This window comes from Passer montanus, unplaced genomic scaffold (genome assembly GCF_014805655.1).
Source record: "Passer montanus isolate IOZ18808 unplaced genomic scaffold, ASM1480565v1 scaffold39, whole genome shotgun sequence".
In the NCBI taxonomy this organism is placed as follows: Eukaryota; Metazoa; Chordata; class Aves; order Passeriformes; family Passeridae; genus Passer; species Passer montanus.
In genome coordinates, this window is record NW_024368707.1 from 2,467,930 (window position 1) to 2,488,383 (window position 20,454).

The following is a 20,454-nucleotide window of genomic DNA, read 5'->3' on the forward strand; positions in this document are numbered from 1 at the left end:
AACAGAACTGTATAGAAGAGAGGTTAATTTGGGTCAAAAATGAAGGGAGATTGAGAAACAGATTTATAGTAAAACTTTCAAAGGCAAAAGCAATAATTGCACCCGCAAAAGGCATGTGCATCATTGCTACAAACAAAAACACATGCTTGGACTCTCTACAGGCAATCTGGCATCTGTCTCTCATTCCCTCCCTCCTCCTGACCCTGAGACCTCTCTCTCTGGAATTTTGTTCCATGAATATTCCATAATGCTACACTCAGCTCCTATTTTCAAGAAAAGTTAGCATTAGCTAATAAGTGGAAGTTCACAGCATTACTGTCAATCAGTGGTTGGTTTCCATGAGAATGGAGACAGAGCTCAACAGAAAAATAGTGAGGTTCAGGCACAAGTGATATTCTGTCTACATATGTTATGTATGTACCACTTTGAAACTACAGAACTAACTTGTTTGGCACTTCATTTATTAGCAGACTCTCAAGGGTATCTACAAAATAAGCCAAGTTTAAACAACATTTTTTGGGTCTTTTTAAAGTGAGGCAGAAACAAAATGTATTATTTGGTAAGTTAGGAATACTGCAATTTATTCTTTTTCTTACTCTCCTCACTTCTTTCTTATGCTTAAAACCACCATTAGGAAAAAGACTGGAGCTCTGAAGCTTTTTCTTTTTTCTAGCTGACTTTTTTTTTTTTAATTTCACCCACCAGGTCTCAAAGAATAACAATTTCTATCCTAAAATAATTAGTGAGAGAAATTTCCAACTCGTTCTGGGGATTATAAAGGGAAACTATCTCTGCTTTGATAAAAGTATGCTACTATTCCTGAATTGATACAGTCTGTTTACAATAAACAGACTAGGCAATATGATGCAAGGGCACAGGGTATGCATGGGGTAGAAATTTACACAGGCAAATCTACTATTTTTACCCATTTTGATGATATTATATCATCATTTGATGATATAATATCATTATATGATGCAAGGGCACAGGGTATGCATGGGGTAGAAATTTACACAGGCAAATCTACTATTTTTACCCATTCATCAGAGTTTCTGGCATATTCTCCCCTAGAACTAAACAAAGTAAGCAACGTAAGAAAATAAGGAAGTCCTTTCTTAGGGAACCAAACCCCAGAAATCCTATAAAATGTAGATACATTTCAAAATTTCAAATGTCATTAAAATTTCATATAATTAGGTTAATAGCTTTATAAGGAAGTGCTATGAAAAGAAGGTAGCTTCATGACTTCAACATAAAGAATTATTCAGTTTTAAAATACATGCCAAATTCAAGACTATTTAGATAAAAGCCCTTGGTCTTACTTCTGATTAAATTAATGGAAAATGAGCTCATGGGTGATGGGAGAAAAGCAAACCCAAAGTAGCTGACAGACACAGTTAAAAACTCTAATTCTATTCAGTTGTTTCAGTGTGACTGATCTCAAGAAAAATGAAGCAGTTCTGCTGGGACAGACAGTCTGAGCAGTGGATGGAAAAACAGGAAGAGACTCTGGGGAGAGAACGTCACTTGGGTGAAGCCTGTACAAGCTAGAGATCACTTGGCCTCTCCAAGACCCACCAAGACAGCAGAAGGATAAATGAAATGCCATTTGTATGCATTCTTCCAAGTCCCCACTCTCTCTCCATTTTCTTCAACCAAGAATCTCTCCATGTATCTACCTAAAGAAAAATTTATCTTCTTTTCCTTAATGAAAATCTAAGAAATTTATGAGACAGACCTGTTTCAAAGGCAAACAAGAATCACACAGTGGGGGAATTTTCTCCCTCTTTGGATGCACTCTTTTTGCCCCTGTGAGGTCAGCCTTTGAAGCCCACTCACATAGCTCTATAATATAATGCAAGGATTCTTTAATCAACCAGACACTGGTACTTGATTTCTATACTGGGATTTAAGTGTGCACTGTAGGAAGCTGAAGGACCTGGGCCCAGCACAGTTGTGTTCCTGTTCTGTAGTATCCAGTAAAACCACAATTTCAAATTTTTATTCTAGCATGTTTTCAATCAGCATTCTGTAGAAGGACTGAGTCCCATTACAGCCATATTACATGGTAGAACAAACCAGCCTGACCCCAGGCAAAGGCTTCATCCTCTCCGTATCTCAGTTTCCCTGACTGGAAGAGTAATTATTTTTCACTTAAAAGGGATGTCTTGGGAATTACCTACTTAACATACAGATAAAAAAAGACTCTGAAAGGCAAAGTACAGTGGGGCTGATCGAGTAGGCTTGCTGCAGTAACATGGCTGTTGCCAGCAGGCAGCAGGTAGCACAGATCTCATGAAAGATCACTCGTCGATTTTAAGTTACGTTCATTTTTGTGCTTGTTCTGTAGGCCTCCAGAGATTAAATACAGCTGAGTGCTATTATACAGTTAGCTCCAGCGAATGAAAAATATACTCTTTTAGCAGCTTTATTCCTTTATCAATTACTACTTTAAGAGACTTGTACTGTATTATTTTATATTGGCCAGTTGTAAAAATAATTTATTCCCTGAAGAGTTTTATTCCTTTAACATTTCAAATTTTTTTGTTCAATGTTTAGCATGTGACCATTTCTGACAGAGAATGAAAGGAATACTTTATTAAAGGAGCTAATATAGCTCCTTTTCTTATGTACATTTTGACCATTTTTAAAATAAAAGATCTGAAGAGGATTTTCAGTAACGCAGAAAATCCAGTAAGATTTTTCTGTTTTCAGGTTTCTTTGCACTACTGCATTATCACCCTGGGGGGGAAAAAGATGGAAATACTGTCCAGATTTCTGGTAAAGTACTGGACCTGTTGAGAATCAAGTCCCCTTTCCTCCTTTCTTCTAGGTACATCTTTTTTTTAAGCTTGCTCCCACCAATGTGTGTATAGAATAGAGATGAGTTCTTTACAGACTTGAAACCCTGTAGAAGAGCCATTGGGATGAAAACCCATCAAGTGAGCATAGAGAGCCACTACAGAACTAACAGAAAAGCATGCTTGAACACTGTTCAATGACTGACACTGCCAGGTAGCTCTGTGACTTAGTTTTGTCTCTGAGTGGCTCAAACCACAATGAAAAGAGCTGTTGTGATGAGGAAGATGCCCAGTTGGATTGAAAAGGTAACCACTCTTTCATTTGAGAGCATGGTATCATGGAGGCAGGAGCCCAGAGCAGCCTCCAGTTCAGCAGAGGTGTGTGTGGTCACAGAACACAGTGACATCAGTACACGTGCCTCAGTTGTGGTCATACACAGTACAGTCAATCAAGGATGAAGCCATCTGGGATGAAGTTCATCTAAGGATGAAGAGCAGAATGCACAGGGTGTGCAACAGAGCAGAGCGAGTGTTTGAGCACAACTGAAATAGAACCAAGCTTTTGTGGAGACAGTGTTGCACAGCCTCATAAAATCTCTGCTGCTCAGCAGAAGATGTTGATTTCCTTGCCAATTCATAATTCAGATCAGATGAAGGATTTCCTGAGGTTCGCAAGCCCTGTTAACGATGGGGAGCCTGGCTCAGAGTAACCCTGGAGCTGTTAAAGTGAAAACATGCTGTATACAAGGTTTTGTACAACCTCAGCGCAAACCCTGGAGGCCCTGAAGACTCACCTGAGTTTCACTTTAGGCTACTAAACTCAAACAAACTGTGGGAGAAAAGACTGGCAAAGCTCGTAGACAGCATCTTTCATCAGCAGTTCTCAAAATAGCTTACAAAGGGATTTCCTATTTTATGAGGGCAAAACTGCTACAGTGTGGAAGAACACCTTGTTCTCGACCATGGAGCAGAGCAGCAGCAGAGCAGGGACAGAAGATGAGTGACTTGTGGTCTAGGCTGCCATATTTCCCACAAGACACAACGTCTGAAACAAATTAATACTACAAGTTAGCAGCAAAGTTTTGTACAACTCTAATCAGCAGCCACAGAACACCAGTCCTCCATAAACAACCGCTCAGTTATATAAGTTTATTCACTTGATGTAGATGAAAATAAGTCCTTCACTAACTGGAATGACTTGTGTCAATCTTTAGCCCTTTAAAACATTGACTAATTTTAGACCTTCTGTGGCTAAATACATTTGTAAACTATTAAAACAGTCTCCTGGTACATGGAAAACATATGGTTCCAACAGTGCTATTCCTTCATGAAGGTCTGTTTCTTCAAAGTTTCCTTTAGTTGTACACTAAGCTTGTTTGTTGTTCAGAATTCTTGTTTTTATAACTGTTTTCCTTCCTTTCCACAGCTAGTTACTGGAATGATATATATGTGCATGAGTAAATATATATATTAAAGACACATACTTTTATTGACTGAAGATGTAATGATATAGTGCTAGTCAGAAAAGAGTATAAAAGATGCATATCCCCAGGAACCCATTTTCTCTCTTAGCTGGTGCACTGCAAGTTTGCAGGGAGGAAATGCTGCTCATTGTGCAGTTTTAATTTCTCACACATTTGGTGAATACATTAAAAAACAGGGAAGAAGACAGCCTGCCCAGGCCAAGATCTACACATCCATTCAGAAAGAATCCCTACATTTTACTGAGGCTACAGTCTACTAATGAAGAATGTCCATTGTTTCCTCCACCACTCCTAAAGTATTAAGCTATAGTTACTCCTGTTTTAACTGTTTTTCCTGGGACAATCTTCCATGTCAGACTGTAATCACCGTCTTTGGCTCACTCTACAGCCACCCAGCATTTGCCTTTCCACTCTGGACTGAGCACTGCCAACCTTCACTGCTCTGATCCCCAGGTGGTTTGTGAGCTTGAAGGAAGCCGTGCTTCTCTCGGGCACCTGGCCTGGCACTGCAGACTGCTCTTGGGTAAACTGGGAATCTTAACCTTATTTTGCACTATTGCGCTTCATGATTGTAAGGGAGAAGTATAGCAAACAAGAGCCGGTTAGTGTGGAGTGGGAAACAGTCATCCTTAGCCAATGCTTGGAGCAGGGTGCAAACCCAGGAACTCCAGGAATTCCATCAGCCTTTGGTGGAGAAAAATTAAGTAAGAGGCCATTTCTCAGCAGCCAAGTGGGCTACAGTGAGCATCACTCATCCAGTTCTGAAGAACAGTGGGTCTTGCCTAACACCAGGCCTGAATACATTACAAGAATTATGTCACTTATAGAAGAGCAAAAAGCTTGCCTTAAAGACATGGAGATCTGTGTCTCTTGGAAACAAGCTAGACATATAGTGACAAATCAAGGAAAATGGCTGAGAAAAGTGAGTAAATGGGATGGAACAGAAACAGAATTGGAAAAGGCATGGTGACAGAAATGCAGGATATAAGTTTGGTACTGGATTCTGTTGCTGGACAAGGAAAAACAAAAGCCAAACAAGTCCATAAATTCATTTCAGATATTAACTGCATTGCTTAATGAACTTCTGCTACATGCTCATATTACAACTCCAGAATGGTAATCTCTAAAATAGATCTAAAAACTTTTTCAAATGTGTTTTTTCCCCTTGCATTTTACAGCTTTTAAGATCAAATTTCATTTTCTGTGAATTTATGCTGCCAACCTTGGGACTGACTGATGTGTACCCATCTTGTTTGTACAAAGAAATCTATAATAATGCTCATGCAAAATGTGGATGCAACTCCAGAAGTCAGAAGGAAACACTTGAGCATGGAATCAGCATTAATAAATTAATAGATTTATGGCTCAGTTTGCCCAAATAGCATTGTTTTACCTCCAAGCCACTGACTTTCACTTGGCTATGTCTGCATTCAATCCATAAGGCAATAGGAGTCTTTGAACTGTGAAAGCAGAAGGGAAAAATTTGGTAAGCGAGAGACCAAGGAAATGAGAACTAGACCTGGCATAGGAGAATAATTGTCAGTTAAGAAGTAATGGAGGGAGAGAAACACTTGAAGGAATAGGTGTCTGTACAATGACTGGAGGTACTTTCGAAAGATCTAATAAATCTGTAATGCAAATATAGAGAAGGCAGCACTAGGATAACAAGGGAGTAAAAATATATAGATTCCCTTTATGCCTAAAAATGACCACGGACATAGTAACTATCATACATAGTTTTTAAGTGAGCACATCTAAACTATTGTGCTTGAATTCTGACCTCTTGTTTGATGTAAAATTAAGTTTCAAAAATGGAAAAAGAAAAAAATGAACTTGGCCTCCCAATGGGATACTAAAAGGAGTGCTACTTGCTTTATTTGTCCGTGAACCTTTTTTGCCACTCCTGCAAGGACAGTGTGAAGGACAATTACATCAAGTGTAATGAAATGAGTGCCCTAATGTGAACACTTCTCAACAGGAGATCCATGACGCCTTGACAAACTGAAATGCCAGAACCCTCTGCCATCACTGCTCTGTCCGGAAACTGCCCTCAAATATTTGAGACATTCCTGGAATTAATAAATAAGTGCTGATTTGGCCTGGCTGGTTGCTGCCTGGTATCCCTGGCTGGCACTGCCTTACAATGGATGGCATTGTTTTGTTGCAGCAATTCTTTTGCTTTTCTTCTTAAATTTCCCAGTGCCAGCAACAGGAAGACTGATTAATTTCAACTAATGTGACTGTTGAATCAAAGATATGACTCATTTTAAGGAAGCTTTTGTTGGATGCTTAGTCTATCAAACCATGCATACTTTAGATTATTTGGTTATGTAGACAAAATGATCAGGCAGACACAACGGTTTTTGTTGAACTCAGGTATACTTTACTTTTGTACTGAAAAGCTGGACATGAACAAAATTATGCTGCAGCCATGTAAAGTCTATAACCAATCCTTTCTGTGCTGTCTGGAAAGGCATGCATAGTATACAGTATGTTGAACTTATCAGAAAACGACAAAAAGCAAGTAAGAGGAAAAAAAATGTTTGTCAGCCTCAAGTCAGTGAAGCTCTAGTATTCAGAATTTGCTTTATGCAATATGCATAAATGTCAGGTCACAATGCAAAAACTGGGAAAGGAAAAGAGGATATTTTCTCTTGTGCTTTTGTGCCATGGAGCAGCCCATAACACATCAGTTAACTTGCGGGTTCTTGCTGGACTAAACAGAATAACGTATTTCAAACATTTCTTTAATGAATAAAACTAAATGTAATACTACAGATATTGTCTCTGTTTTTTGAAGCTCACATGTACAGAGCTAAGTTTCAGGGGAAGTTCATCAGAATGCCTTTGGAAAACACTCGTCTAGGATCATACTGTTTGCTTTTCTATCCGTGCATTTTCATAACCAGCTTTCATTTGCAAAAATGCTTCCAAATGTTAGTTATTCAAGACTCACAATGGCTGAAATGGAAAAACAGTGGTAAAGGGCCATTGTGATCTACTCAAGGCCACAGAAAAACCCCAGAAAATTTTCTTGTATCTGAAACATGCTTTCATTATTATAGAAATAACTGTTCAAATCACCCACACTTCTGTAAGAAAAATACAGTCCTGATCCTCTTATTCAAAGTATTTAGAAAGAACTCATTTGCAAGATAGATAAATATAACATTCATGGTCCTTTTGATACATGCAACATGCATAGTCCTTTTACAGAGAAGAAAGGAGGACTGCTCTGGGTATCCAAATTACCTTCAAGCCTTCACTACCAGGTAATTTGATTTGAAGCTGCAAAATACATGCAGAAAGTCTCCCGAATGAAATGGGAATATATGGGGGCAGATGCTCCATTTAGCCCAGTCCTCCCTCTCCAATGGAGGTCAAGAGTAATCATCTAGAAGAAAATGTATGAAACAAGAGCAAGCCTCTTATCATACCTCCTAGAATATTCCTTCCCTTCAGTGATTTAGCTGAGATAAAAGGACGTTTGGAAATAGAAAGAAACAAACAAAAATTTAAACAGTCCAGAAATATGGAAGATTACCCTACATTAAAACCTGTGTCCATGTCAAGCAATGCCAGCTCAGGGGAAACCCAAGAGGAAAGCTCAAATCAGAAGTAAAGAAGACCTGTTCTTTTTCTGACTACAGACAAGTGTGGCAATGCTGGGTAGTGTTTAACCCCTTTATTTAAGCTATCTGTAAAATAAAATCTGCATGTAGACAATAACCTGTAAAGAGAAATCTGTTATATCATAACAAGACTATCAAAGGAGGAGAATAATTAACCCCAGGCCAATTTATCTTCATTTATTTTAGAGAAAAATCTAAAATCCTGACTTTTGGATTTTCAACATTAAGCAGGAAGGATTTCTACTCTTAGCTGCAACTTTGACCCTAAGAAAATTGCTACAGGTTAGACACAAAGGCTGAATTCCTTAACTTCAGAGCTTGGAGGTAGTTTAAATCCCAACTCACACCAAACTTGTCAGACTTTTCCTGTACACACACACTCCTGTTTTCCTGCAGGGGAGATGTCTGTTGGGGGAATTCCTCTAATACTTTTCTGCTGTAAACTGGTACTCTTTTCTACCTTCTCATCTGATGGCATTCTCAGTATACAGATGGGAAGACTCAAACATTTGGGATCCCTTCCTCTGTAGCTACAGAAAGGATTTATGTATGAATATTAGCAGAAGTATTGTGAAGAAATCTGCACTAAGAAGAAAAAATGACCCTGAGTTAAAAAAAAAAATTCAAAGCTCTGACATCTAGGAACCCCTGTCACAAAGACAAACAAAGAAGTAAGGAATGCTGGACAACTTATTTGCCTAACTACAGGACATCTAGTCTGATAAACTCAAGTTGCCTTGATTCAGAAGCAGAAACTGTAACAAGTTAAACATTTTCAAGGTAGTTTCACTTTTGTTTGTTATTGGTTTGAATATTCAAAAAACCAAAACTGGAATAACGGACACATACTCATACAGGAGGGAAAGCAACCCAATTCCATTCATTGTTTTAAATACAACAGAAAGTAATGTTATTCCCACTAGCAGAAATGGATCATGAAGCTACTCTTCAGTTTGTTCAATCTCTGCTGCACTCAAAACAGAGATACAGAGAGGATCCCTAAGCATACTTTTCTGTTTTTCTCATTCCACCTGGAAAAGAAGGCTGAGCCTGTGCATGAGTTACTCCCAGTACATCCAAAGGCACTGCCTATGGGGTTCTGCAGTGAATTGTCTGCCTACAGGGAAACCTTATGAAAAGCTTTTAACAGATTCCTGCAAGAAGAATTAAGCAGTTCTTCAGAGAACAGATGGAAGGAGAAAAAAAACATTTTTCCATCGCCGGCACCTGCTCTAGCCTCATATAACTAGATGATTATAGCATTCCTGTCTTAAATCATTCTCAAAAGGGGACCAAGTTTAAACTTTACAAACCTCAAACCCTAATTTAACCAAATAAAATACTACTCAACCTCATTGAATGCTTTATACAAATTCTTAAATAAAGGAGGTAGAGTTCTTCTCAAGTGAGATATCATCATATTTATTTTAACTTTAGACCTAACTCAAATCCTGCAACTCTGTGAATAAGAAAGAAAGAAAAATAAAAGTATTTCAAGTGTACTTGCCAGATTCCAACCTGGGTAAACACAATTTCCTCATTTCAGCCTGTTTTGCAGTTTTAACAGTCTAAGTTTTCTCCCTCTATACTTTAGGTTAGTAATACTTGTGTTTCTTATTCCAAAAAGGGTCCTGTTTTTTTGAAGCAGATGATAAAATTCCTGTGCAGTTTCTTAAAAAATTTAAACCTCTGATTATAAAAACATGCAGTCGTATACTTAGCTTACAGCTGGTTAGCTATGACACTGAATTTTTAGTCCTACAGGACTAGTCACATGCTTAAATAACAAGCAGTTAGAAGTATTCACAAGAGTTTGTAAGTTCCATTAGAATTTTTTCAGGTAGACAAACCTACCAGAATTCAAAATACTAATGCCAGGATTTATATTTCTGTCACTTCTCAGAAAATATAACAAATATATATAACATATATAACATAAAATGCATATGTAAGGTAAATATTTCAATGTTTACAAATGCAGTTCCCAGTAGAACTGAGACATCTCAAAATCAGTGACAGCCTCAAATTCCAAAAAAACCCCAAATCTTTCTGAACCATTACATACAGAAAATTGTAGTGCCCATCACAAAATTTTTATAATTATTACTGGTAGCTTTTCATGTTGTTACTACTTCTTCAATTAAAAAAAAAAAATTATTGAGCAGAACATCTATTTTGTTTTGCATCCTTTTTAAACAAGAACATAAACTATTTATGTACTATTTATGTACTCAGCCTAGAGGTACCTACGTGTACAGCCCATCCCATGGCATACAGGTGCCACTGGAAGCATTCCACTTAGATAAATGTTTTTTTGTTGCAGACTTCTTGGGAAAGTTCCTGGAGCTGTAACAATAATTGCATTGAAGCCAATGAAAGTTGTGGGTGTGCCATTAAATGAGAAACAAATAGGTCCACGCAGGCTTGTACAAATTAGAAATAGTCTAAACAGACTGCAAATCTCCTGCTGATACTTTAATTTGGATTTTTAAACCAGAAATTTCTTCATCTGCTTTTCGCTTAGCAACATCTTCATTTTATCCTGCCTTTCACTCAGAAATCTGGTCATACACACGGTCAAGACCAGGAACATAAAAATCTAGCATTAAATCCTGAAGCACTACTTGCTTGTTTCTTGGTCAAAATCCCTGCTGAGATCTATAAAAGAGTATGGACTAAAAAAAGCTGCTGAGAATTTATCTAACTCAAAAAATGGATAATACATTACAACACGGTCCTGTGACAGTCCACCCAAACTGGGAGAACTGACACACAAAAGGATTTCTTCCATGACCTGCAAAATGCACTTTGTCCTCTTTTTAGTAATTTCCTCAGGCCTTTTGCTGGAATACAAACGAGTTCTGAGGTCCATTGTCAAAAATGCAGACACCTTACAGTGCCCCAGTTTTAAATCTCAGGAAGACACCTATGCACCTAAACCATTCTCCTCACCCTGCCAAATGCTTTGTTCAGTAAAATGATACAATAGGACTGGTTTGACAGGATAGGCACTGCATTCTACTGCTGAAATTATGTATTACTAAACATCCATAAGTAAAATTAAGACTAACCTAAAACCAGTGCTCATTACTTTTTTCATATTATTTAAGAAAAGGTATAATTCACAGAAATTATTTTATGTTCCAACAAGTTCTTAAAGTAGGCAACCTCTCCAAAGCTGCACAGTAAGAATGTCACAACATTTTGTTGATTGGTGCACTGCACTTCACATTAGATGCCACAGAAAAAGTCCAGGCTGAAAAATACTTGTGGGTACAGTGGATTCAAAAAAACAATTACAGAAACAACAGAAAATATTTTAAAGAAATAATTCAGCTGCTACCGGATGAATATCTAATATATATACACTGAATAAATATATTAATGATATACACTGATTTATATATATATATACACACACACTGAAAAGTTAGATGGCATGGTCTCTAGTCTGTCATGGAGTATGCATGAAGGGGTTCTAGTGTTTACACAGAGGAAGTAAAAAAGCACATTTTGCTCTTTGTATAGTCTTACATAAACTTCATAATGTCAAGGACAATACATCCTCCTGGCTAAGGGACAAGAAGATCTGCTATCAAGGAAAGTTTGCTGAATGACACTCACCTCCTGCCACACAAAGTTTAAGTCTGGAGAAGAGAATGGTGTCTTATCTGCTAAGGGAAAAGACCTGAAGTAAACAGAAAATTTACTTCTCTGTCTATTCCTCTGTAGCAGAATGATGTGTTAGGCTGTGGAATAGAGTTTCTGGGAACAAAGTGTCTCAAAACTATGAAGAAAATTCTCTAGAATAAGATAATAAAGTTTCCACTATTTGTCTCCTTGGAACTTTCCTGTACACAGTTAAAAACAAGTCTACCAGTCTACTATGCCACCTGTAATAAAATTCCATGCATCAAAAAATCAGAGAATCATTTAGGCTGGAAAGACTCTTAAGAGCATCGAGTGCAACTGTTAACTGAGAACAGCCAAATCCACCACTAAACCATGTCCCCCAGAGTCAAACCCACATGTCTCTTAAATACATCCAGGGATGGTGACACCACCACTTCCCTGGGCAGCCCATTCCAATGCTAAACCACTCTCAGACAGGACTGCTGACCCAGGATGGAAAGTGGCTTGGCGAGCACTTCAGCCAGTACCTCCACTCAGTAGGCTTGGGTGCATTTCATCTGGCCCCACAGACTTGTATGTGTCTGAGTGGTGCAGTAGGCTGCTAACTACATTTCATCTTGGATGGGGCTTCATTCTGCTCACCATAGCTGTCTTCTAGCTTAGGGGACTGGATATCCAGGGAACAACTGCTCTTACCACTAAAGACAGAAACAAACCTCTCAAACTGCATTCAGCCAACCAAACAAGGACCGTTTGCTTCTATGGGAATCAGCATTTTTTTCGATGCAATCTAGAACCCTGAATCACTGTATGCTATCTCTTTATCCATTTAAATGTGCAGCTGTTATCTGTTTGCTCAGCAGACAGGGCAATGAGAAGAGATCCACAAAATCAATACATGTAACATCAATCTCTTAATTCTAACCTCAAATCAGTGCCAGGCCCAAGAATCAGGTTATCTCCTTCTGAAAACACCAGCATTCTGGGCAGAAATACAACCTTTCTCTGGAAATCCTAATGCTGTAAATACAACCTTACATGAAAAAGCTCACAGCCCTGCTCAGGTCAGTACAGTTCTGACCTCCTCCTTTACACAAGCAGTAACAGTCCTGGGCGGGCTGTCACAAGTACTATGTTATATCAGACTTAATCAAGTAACACAAAATACAATAAGGGTCTTGTAAATGTTCCCCAGAAAATAAAAAGAAGACATTGCAAGTGAACCCTTGCTCTCCTGAGCTGTAGGTTTCATGCCTCATCTGAAAATTCCGTTATAACTTCTAGATAAATACAGGATCTGGATGGTGATGATGGTGAATGTTGATCTTATGGAAGTAACTAACACTGACTTTGCAGATCCTCAACACCATATCTGGAACAAAACAATCAGGAGTTTCCTTTTACATGGTGCCCCTTTAGTGTGCAATGCTGGGAGTGCTCATGGTGTCTCTCAGCTGCACTCCTGAGCCATGGTAGGAAAAACCTCCAGAAACAGTCAGAAACCCATGGAACCAAAAACCTGTGTTTTGGAAAAATAGGCCTCATTGAACCTGGAAAGTATTACCATAGCTTCCTCTCCTGTGTAGGAAGTTGTTCACCTCCATTTTAAGAAAGACAGAGCAAACAAAAATCTATTCTGTCTCCTCTAATATGGCACAATGTGACTGTCCAAGTGTTTGCTTGTGTCTCCTTGGAGTGCGTGATGCAGATTAGACATGGCTGCAAGGGAGAAGAGTGGCTCAGAGCTCAGGATTCCTTTAGGGGTGACCAACAGAAGATGTGAGTTTGCTTCTGCACCACGTCACCCCCTTGGTCTGATGAAAGCCTCTGCACCTCCCCTCCCTCCCCTCTCCTTTAATCTCTGCATGCTGCTATGCGGAAGGTGCCAACTTGAGAACAGACAGTTCTGAAAAGAAGGCAATTAAAAAAAAAAAAAGCACAGTACTTTAGAAATTTAAACAACAAGCCCTGTGATCAAAATAATTCATAAAAGGAAGGATTTTATGAAGTCATTTCACGAGCACACAATGCCTTTTTTTTTTGCTTTGTTTTTTAAATAAATCCGTCAGTACACTTGCCAAGGCAACACATCTGAATACAATATCAGTAGACACACCCTGAATCCCTGTGCCTGTGCTCTCCCAAGTTACAGCAAAGGCTAATAGTTGGGCTTTTTGCCCAAATTTTAACAATTATCAATTTATTTCTTTTTGTTTTGGTGCATTAGTTAAAATCTTTTTCTTCCCTCTTGCTCCCACTTTCTCCTCCTTTATGAGAGTTTATTTTTCTCCTCCCTTCACTAAAAAAAAATAATTCTGAAAAATGGATTTTTCTCTTACTGATGGTGTGTCTGCTTAAAAAAAAAAAAACACCTAAAGAGATCTAACTTATAATGAATCCCTCTGGCATAAGGAAGCCTGTTCTAATCTCTCTTTATAGGGCTTGAGTGATAGTTTTGCTCAACGAGTATTGACAGGGCTGTCCTGTTTCTCAGGCTTTCATTTTCCCTGAGTTGGAAAAAGGATACAGTGCATTTTCACATTCTCCAAGTCTGCAGTTGTTTTTATATAAGAAGCAATTTGCTTGGGTCACATCAGGTCAAATGGGAAGCCTGCCCAGCTCTCGGTTTTAAAGGAAAAACATACAGAAAGACACAAAAACACAGCAGTTTCCTTCATTAAATTCCACTCTACCTGCCATGGGCTTGCAGCCACAATGGAATTTCCCACCCTGGCTGACCATAGCTAAACTTTTTTTTTTTCCTTCTCTCAGTAAAAAGTCTTACTAGTCTTCTTTCAAGTGAACTTTGAGGTAAGGGTTATTAAAGTTGATGCAATTGTCCTTTTTAATAAATAAATAAATTAATAAAGGCCTTCATGGGACTGTGGCCAAATGTTAAAGTCCTTATTGAAGCCCAGATTCTGATCTTTGTTATAATGCTCTAAGTCAAAAGCAACTCTTCTAAAGTTGTTGGAATTGTGCCTGGGTAAAAGATCAGGATTTTGCCTCAGTTTTTAACTCATTTCTTACTCAGGGAAAACCTCATCTGCCTTTGGTATGATTTAAGACTGCCTGTGAAGCACAGTGTGAAGCCTGTCTCTGCAATGTGTTTCTTCCAAACTTGCACTGCATTCAACACTTGAAAGGAATAGCACCCAAATAACTGCCTTTCTTATTAGTAATTGCAAAAGTTATCTGAACTAGGAAAGCTTACTCCCAAGGAAAAGGAAAGCAGCCACAGTGCACCCCCAGCCTCCCAAATGATCACTGAAATCTGAGGTGAAATTCTACCCTGAGCTGCAAGAAGAAGACGCTGAGGAAGTGACTCAGTGTGAACACTTTTAAGAACAATAGATCACCAAGATGTTTCATTGATTTCAACGCAGCCCTTAGGAGAATCAGAGCTGCTTGCTTTGTTTTGACTATGAATTTATTGTACACATAGGCAAGGCGGAGGGGAAAGAGAGAGGGAAATAATGGATATATCCTGAAGCAGAGGTGAGACTGTTTTGTTTAAGATGCTAAAAAGGTGTTTAATTCAAATCCATCTAACTATCAAAGCATTTATACTGGCCTCTCTCTGCTGAAGACCCAGTTGTTCCCACTGCTTTGCTAGTTTGCATTTAACTGCAAATGCTACAATTATGTTTGCAGAGCAGTTTCCATTCAGACTGTTTGCCCATAACTTTCTGCAAAGTTCTCATTTGGTCTGAAAGAAGACAAGTTCTTGCAAAGCATAAAGCAGGTTGGGGGCAGGTGGAAAGAAAGTAGTGGTGGATTTGCTCAGCCTTGACAAGGCACCCCAAGTGGGAGGCCCCTGCCCTTTCTCACAGTTTTCTCCATGCTGAAAAGCTGTTCAGCTTGCTTTCCACCCCCCACCCCCCCAATAAATTTTAGAAAAATAAAGGAGAAAAGGAAAAAAAAAAACAAAACCCAAAAACCAGTTGGCTCAGTGCCCCTGTATCCTCTGTTTTCCAGACACTCATGTGTGAAACAATGGCAGTTTTGCCTGAATCAGGGCTGAGGATTGCTGGACTTGGCCTCTGACAGATTTTTTTTTTTTACTTACTATCGTGACTTTCATCCAGAGATCACAAAGGAGTTTGCTCTATTTATCACACCAGGCAGACCTTTGAAGCAGTCTGAGCTGAATGAGGGCAGAGTCCCGTCTTGCCTCACAGTATCCTTTCCCTGGCTGTCTCAGAAATAAATGAGTTTTTAAAAATTTCATATACTCTCTTTGGTTTCACAGGCTGGCTAGTAAGATACTGCAAAGATCTATTTTGTTTTCCTATGGTCAGATGGTTCTTTTCTTTTTCTTTTCTCCCTGCTCTCTCTGGTGTCTGTTTTTCTAGTTGATTCATCTATTATCCTTCTTTATGTAATTAAATTTCTCTACTCAGTGTGTCATTGTGCTCAGGCTGTATTGTGCTCTGTCACCTCCAATTCCTTTCCTTCAGAAACTCCACATCCCAATTCCTCTTTAAAGTTGCTTGCTGAAGCATTTGTTCTTTCAGCATCCCCATACGTTTATAAAGTGGAGATTCATTCACTTTGTCTGACTTCCAAAGCCATTTGCTGCTTGAGACCATTTCATGAGCTTGTCTATTCATGTAGATAAACAACAATAACAACAACAAAATAAAATAAAATCATCTGTACTGCGAATTAGGAAGAATAAGCAGCAATTGCATGGAACAAATACCAGTGAGGGTGAAATTAGTAACAGTCACAGTTTTTGCTGATGTTGTCCCTGCCTGAACTATTTTACTTTGACATACCTTTAGACAGTAGGATTTCACAAGTTAAAAGGATGATATACCTTTTTAGCAGAACCAAGTGATGTACTGTAACATTTGGCTCATGATTCCAGCATTTCTATACAGAAAAGTCCCTAAACTCACAAACTTCTGTCTAGATGATTAATCTGAATACTCTGCAGTTCCCCAAAGCAGTCCATTATTTCCCACAAAGCCTTTAAAACTTCCTACTAAATTCAGGATTTTGAAGTGATGTCTGGCTAACAGATGTGCTTGTTCTGACACTTTTAGATATCTTCCCTGAAAACAAGAGTCCTTTCAACAATTCAAATTCAAGTCAATGGCAAAATTCCTATTGATTTAAAAAGATATGCTCAACTCTTGAAATAAGGAACTGAGCCTGTCAATCACTTTGTGTGTAACATCAGAATAAATACAGAAATTCTGGTCTCCATGTGTATCCATCAAATTGTTTTCATTATCTGCAGTTTAAAAATATGGCAGAAGGGGAAAAAAATAGTTTTGAAATGGTTTACAGGAGAAATGAAGGCTGAAGTTAGATGCAGCCCAAGAAGCTATCATGAACAGCAGAAGGGCTGCAAGAATGTTTCCCTTGAGAATGGGGCTTTGAACACTCTGGTTTAGTGGAAGGTGTCCTTGTCCATGGCAGGTGTCTGGAACTAGGTGATCTTCATTCAAGGACCTTTTCAACCCACACAATTCTTTGTTTCTATAATGAGATGTGACATTTATGGCAGCCTCATCAGCAGGTTTCCATTCGTCTGAAATGGTCTAACTCAATTTGCAAGATATCACACACCTTATTTCTCTGCTTGAACCCCCCTTGGATCTGCATTTCTGCTCACACAGATGTACAGTGCTGAAAGCTTCCAGGCTTTAGGGTCTATATCCACAGTCTGAAAGACTCGGGAAAACTGGATCATCTCCATGCAACCACAAATAGTATAAAAGCAGATAGAGATGGGAACCAGAACTTTTTGCGTCTCTGGTACAAACCTCTACATGGTAAATGCCTCATCAGAGATTAATGATCTGCTGGAGAGAGAATCAGGAGACCAGGTATACCACTAAAGTCTTAGAGAAACATTTGCTAGCGGAGCTTCAATTCTGGTCAGGGAAACTTAACAGCCTTAAACACCACAACTGACTAAATAAATGTCTTATAATTTTATAAATGACAGCAGGAATGACTGCAATTATGCTTATTAGCAGATAAAAATGTCTCTAAAGGATTGGATTGGGGGGGGGGCTTATAAAGCAAAACAGGAAACAGCCTCATTGAATACATCTGTGGTGCATGGTTAATCTAAGCCTTGCATACGTTCATTTTCCATGCCAAGCATGATCAGTATAAGACATGATTATAGTCTACCAGTTCTAGGGGTTAGAGCTTGAACTACTATGGAAAACTAGCTTAAATTTATAATCATGTTAAGATATTAGACGTATTTTCTTAAATATCTGCTTAGCAATTTCGTATTTCGACTGCTTCAACAATATTCCCAGAATCAAGCCTTTAAAATTTACTACATCATTATTTGCTAAGGATTTTTGTGAAGTCAGGCTAAGAAAAAAGTTGCAAGTACATTACAAGTTCTTCTCTATAACCTGCTCATGCTGCAATCAGTTTAATTGAAATTCCACATAATTGATGATTTTTACAGCCTTCAAGAGTGGTAGGAACAGGAATGAGAAAGTAAGAGATATTAATCAATCATACTTCAACAATTTTGATATTTAGGATAAAATCAGGGACCCAGAAAGAAAATATTTATGATTGATTTCAATATCTCTGTGATTTAAGATTTCTTATTATTTATTTGTTTAAATTGTAGATAATTTAATTACTAAAGTACCTAATTGATAAAATAACCGGGCAAAGGTAAAAACAAAAAATCAGTAATGATAAGTTAACCATCAACAAAAGCAATATTTATTCTTCTAAAAACACTTACATCGACAGCAACTAGCTTTCCTGCCTTCAGAACCAGGCACTATTCCTAATTTCTGTACAGTGAAAACCCTAAGACATATCCACAGCCAAAGAAAGATATGAGATACAGGACCTCCAAAAGCAATTTGCAAGCTGGAGATCTCAAACTCTCTCAGGGATCCTGCGGTTTTTCTGCTCAGCTGGGCTGGGCTGGGCTGGGCTAGGCTGGGCTTGCATCTGGGATCTGGGTGAGCTGCTAATCTTGGCCTCCCTGGTCGTCAAAGAGAGAGGGAGCTCGCTGATGGACGGAAATGATTCAGTGGTGCCCGGTGCCAACACAGCTCTGCTGCATATCACACAGCATCCTCCCATCACACTCCATCCTTCCATCAGACTCCATCCTCCCTTCAGACTCTGTCCTCCCTTCAGACTCCATCCTCCCTTCAGACTCCATCCTCCCATCACACAGCATCCATCCTCCCATCACACTCCATCCTCCCCGCTCAGCCCTGTGGCCGCCTGAAGCTCAGAGCACTCACAGGCCTCAGCACAGCTCAGTGCTAAAACCTTCCTGGCACTAGTAGGGCTGACTTTGTATGGTAGGTGAGGATACCCAGATTTCTAACTTATATTGCACCCATCACCACAAATGAAATACTTGGATTTTTTTTTTTAATATTTCAAAACCTGCCAAGATCTTGCTTTTTATTAATTTATTATTATTATCATTATTTTCCCTTAATGTGCAATTCCTGCATGGAATGATCTAGCTGGGTACTATATTTGAGATGCCAAAGCTGCATGAATTCTCTAGAAAGATTCAGCATTCTCTTGCTCAGAATGGCAAGTTTCAACGAGATTTTCCTTGCTTTAATCGGTTTGAGCTAGCTCTTTGGCATTGTCTTATAAATAATAGAAGCTACACGCTGCACTGTTATAACATCACTCATCTAAGGATCTCATAGCTTAATTAAGAGGGACACTGTCAGGTTAAAAATCATATATTTTTTATTAAGTAATTTCCTTATCTATGTTACTAATAACATTTTAGGCTATTAAGCTGGAACAATTTCTTAAAATCTAATTTAACATCTACTACTAGCGTGTATATATTATATATACACATATCTGGTTTACTCTCTGAGATATTAAAACAGATGTGCTAGCTTTACTTTTGCTTTAAGTTGGTTTCATTTACAGATTTTCATGTGTGAACAGTGTTTTTCCTTCAGAGTGGTATAAACACTTCACAAGAACATTTATATGCAAACAAAAAACTGTATTAACATCCAAGAAAATAAAACATATGCTTTTGTTAATATAAGACTTGCAAGGATTCAACAATAAAACTTTATTTTTGGAGAAAACTGCCTAACATTGTACGGTGGTTATTTTCACTTTCTCTAAAGGGAAGGTGACAAGTACTATTTCTGTAGTGCTTAATTATGGGAGAGCACAAATCTGTTTGCTGTGAGGGAATACACCATTAATAAATTCATTCCGCTATATCTGAGCCTCTTCAGATAACCAGAAATGTGCTGTTACTTCACTGAGGCTTAAAGCAAGGCTTGTTTTTTGATGGGAGAAGCTAGCTGTGGGGAAAGTTAGCATAATGAAGTTTCTACCTGTCAGAGTTCAGCTCAACTCTAAGTTGTTGAAGTCTACGTGGCACTGCCATAATAGGGGGACAGTCACTAAAGCACGGCAGGGTCCCTGGGAATCTATATAAATAAAGTGTAACATCAAAACCCACACTGCGTATTTTTCCAGGCTTCACTTTATACAGGGTAAAACTAAGACACATGATCAAAGTCACACAGTGAGTTGATGATAAAACCAAAACAAAAATCCATAGCCTGCACCATTCATTCCTCACTGAACTACTTAGTTTCTTCCTGACGTTTCAATGTATTTCATATGAAGAACAGCAAAAAAAGAGCCATTTTTCACTTCTACTCTTATTAGCTAATACAGTAAGAAAGATGGGGATTTGACTTTCAGTAGGCCATTTTGAGTCTCAAGAGATTCCTCCTCTTTCTTCCCTTCCCTAGGTTCAGTGATCAGCAGAGCAGGTGTTCACTTGCAGATCCAGAGCTCCTGACACAAAAGGAGTTTTATGTTTCATTTTGCTTTTCAATGGTCCATTGCTCAGACATCAGTCCCAGAAGACATTGTGCCAACTACTAAACT

The 20,454-nt window shown here is 38.5% G+C and overlaps 1 protein-coding gene across 17 annotated transcripts in view; it reads right to left on the reverse strand.

Moving 5' to 3' along the window:
- The window catches only part of ZBTB20 (zinc finger and BTB domain containing 20), a 473,219-nt gene that overhangs the window by 187,709 nt on the left and 265,056 nt on the right, over positions 1-20,454 (reverse strand). Inside the window, exon 1 of one of the 17 annotated variants that reach the window (XM_039717823.1) lies at positions 5,679-7,091. The exons of the other annotated variants lie outside the window; for them this stretch is intronic. The gene's annotated coding sequence lies outside the window, so the exon portion shown is untranslated. Of the gene's footprint in view, positions 1-5,678; positions 7,092-20,454 lie in introns of those variants that run through there. 17 annotated transcript variants of the gene reach the window in all.